Source organism: Geospiza fortis, unplaced genomic scaffold, assembly GCF_000277835.1.
Source record: "Geospiza fortis unplaced genomic scaffold, GeoFor_1.0 scaffold95, whole genome shotgun sequence".
NCBI lineage: Eukaryota > Metazoa > Chordata > Aves > Passeriformes > Thraupidae > Geospiza > Geospiza fortis.
Window position 1 is genome coordinate 3,825,218 of NW_005054333.1, and position 3,136 is coordinate 3,828,353.

A 3,136-nucleotide genomic window follows, 5' to 3' on the forward strand; every position below is an offset into this window, starting at 1 on the left:
ATCCCGTAGGACAAAGGAAATAGCTTTAAACTGAAAGAAGGTGGGTTAAGATTAGATATCAGGAAGATAGTCTTTACTGTGAGGTTGATGAAACACTGGAACAGGTTGCCCAGAGAAGCTGTTGACAACCCATCTGTGGGAGTTTTCAAGGCCAGGTTGGATGGGGCTTTCAGCAACCTGGTCTAGTGGGAGGTGTCCCTACCCATGGCAGGGGGGGTGGAACTTTAATGTCCCTTCCAACCCAACCCATTCTATGAGCCTATGAAGACCCATGACTTAACATAAGTACACCAAAAATAGGAAATAAACCCAGAAGTTCACCTATATATTGTCTTTCAGAAACAAAAAAAATCACAGTATTTGAAATGACTGTTTTAAGATGTTCTCTATGTCAAAACAAACATTTTTCTGTTTTCGGGAAAAAAATTACTGCAGCACATTAATAAAGGCCACCTATTGGTTGCAACAAGAATGCTATTTTTAATCTCAGCGTCATTCAGAAACCAGAATTTTTTAACCCCCACACAAGCAGCACAAAGTTTTTATCATGGACTTCAACTGAATCAGTGCTTGATACGTCTTAACCACTTTTACTGTGAAATTTGCATTTAGTATCTGCACAAAGACCAAATCAGTCCTCTGGTATTGTTCCAAGTAACAAAATATCTGAAGCAAATACATTTTTGCTCAGAAGGCCTAACTGTGGGGCTTTTTTCTGTATAATTTTTCCTTGCCTTCTGAATAACCACCAAAGAATAAAAATAGTGTAAGAATCTGACAAAATATTCATCTCATCTGATGACTGTTTTCTTATCTACAAGCCAAAAAATGAAAACAAAAGAAAAAAAAAAGGATCAGATACTAGAAGTAATTTTGCAAGCACTCAAAATCATGGGTATCATAGGAAAGTTCTACCACTAACACATATTTTAAATATAACTATTGGAAGAAATCAGAGAACGTGCAAATACTTGTAATTACAGTATCCATTTAAACTTTAAAATGTTTCTATTGCTGTTTGAAATAATTCTAAACTCAGACATATGCTGGTACATTTAGCATGGAAATTAGATGTGCCTGATCAACATTTTAACAAAAGGAACATTTGGACAAAACCTACAACTGCAGCAGTACCTGGGTGGTTTGCTCCTCCTAATCATCAGAAAAGCAAAGATAAACTGAGTGAGACAATGGTTGAGTTGGGTAGATTGTCATAAACAATAAATCATTCCCTACCTTTTGGAAAATATGAGATAGTTGACATGTGTCAAGATTTTTTAATGTATCAGGAGCCAGTAAAACAAAATACATTCTTTGAAGGAGAACAATCCAATTGCAATCTATTGGTCTGATTTTTTTGTTTTGTTTTGGTTTGTTTTTACAGCAAGAAGATCAAAGCTATGATCCAGATTATTGGCCCAAATTTAGGACTGAATACATTTTAGTGCCAGGTTTCATAAATTATCCCTACACATCAAGGCCAATATGTATATGGTCGAAGATGTCCAGAGGATAAGAGCCACATATGCCTTATTAGCTGTGGGGTTTTTAAAATCAGCATTTGACTTTGCAGTCTTTGCAAACAATTGTGGCTTTGCTGTCCATACATGTTTTACGACTTTTCTCCTCACAGCAGCAAATGGTGGATCTAAGCAATTGTGAAGAGGAAATGTTCAAGTGCCAAATGGCATAAAGCAAGGAAAAAATGAGAAAAGGAAAAACACTCCTCCATTTCTGCATGGCGTTTATCACAAGACTAGGTAAACACTTAGCATGAAGAAATATGATGAGGCCTCATGAAAACCTTTTAATGTCATTGCTAACAACTGTACTCACTACCAGGGCAGTCATTAACAGGTTGCCAGGAGGGAAAATATAAGCTCCTAGACTGTTTCCATACAGACTGCACTCAATGTTATTACTACCACATCAATGCCAAGAAATGATAATGGGATGAGGGCACTCCCCAGCCAGGCACCACGAAAAACTGAACAGAGAGGTTGTCACAAAGCAGCAGACAAAGGGACTTTTTCTTGTCTTTGTACTGGGGAACTTGAGGCATATAATGTGCAGTCACCCTTGCCATGGCTGCATGGAGGCCTGCCCTTGTCCTGGGATCTCTTACCCATCCTAAGCATCCCTTTCCCCATGAGGGAGGGCGTCACAATCCAGGCTGTGGGGGTGTCACAGTACCTGTCTTTACAGGTACCTCCCAGTCCTGCCTTCTCCAGGATTATGAACCAAACCCTTCTTTTCCTAAATGCCTGCAGCTCTTGGCAGCCCAGACCCTGTTCCCAGAACCTCTGACACTGCGGCCCCAAGTGCTCAGTGGCTCCTGGGAGGGTCCATCTGAAGATCAGCCCAAGAGGCAGCAAGGCCTATGGTGACATCACAGACCTGTCCTCCAGGCACTTTGCCTTTCCACCATCCCAGGGCTGCCTTTGTGGCATTTTCATTGCCACGGAGCTGGGAAAACCCCACTCTGGTGCCTGTGCTGTCCAGGATCAATCCGTCTTCCCCCTCCCTTTGCTGTGCTCCATCCATGAATATATTTCTCATTTTTTTTTCTCTCTGTATTTTTTTTTCTCTTTCCCATTACCCCTTTAATGCAGAGCAGGGCTGCTGATTACAAAAGAGGCAGTTTGACTTGAGCAATAGGTCTTCTTCACTAATCCTCACTGTCATGGAAATTCCAGCTGCTACAAGAATAAGAGGCTCAATCCATATTTGCCAGCTCTAATATGAAATCTGTCAGGGCCCAAATTAATGAGTTCCAAATTCCTTACATCACGATAACAGGTTAAGACTGGTCAATTAATTACATAAATCCTTCCCGATTCATTGTGCATTTTGAGGCGCGATTGTGTCTTACATAACCGGGTGACACAAGACCTTTTGGCTCTCGCTGTTCCGCAGAAAGGCCTCCATTTAAGAGCAGCCTGCCTGCCACCGAGGCCGGCAAATGTCACACCTGGGCTCTGCGCGGGGCCCTAATTGCCTTTGTATAAAAATATAAATACATTAATTAATAAACAGTAACATGTGCTTTCAAAATACGGCGGAGCTGTGCGGGTCGGTGCACGGAGGGCGACGGGGGCTTTCCCGTGGGGCGGCAGGCGATGCCCCCGCTACGCCG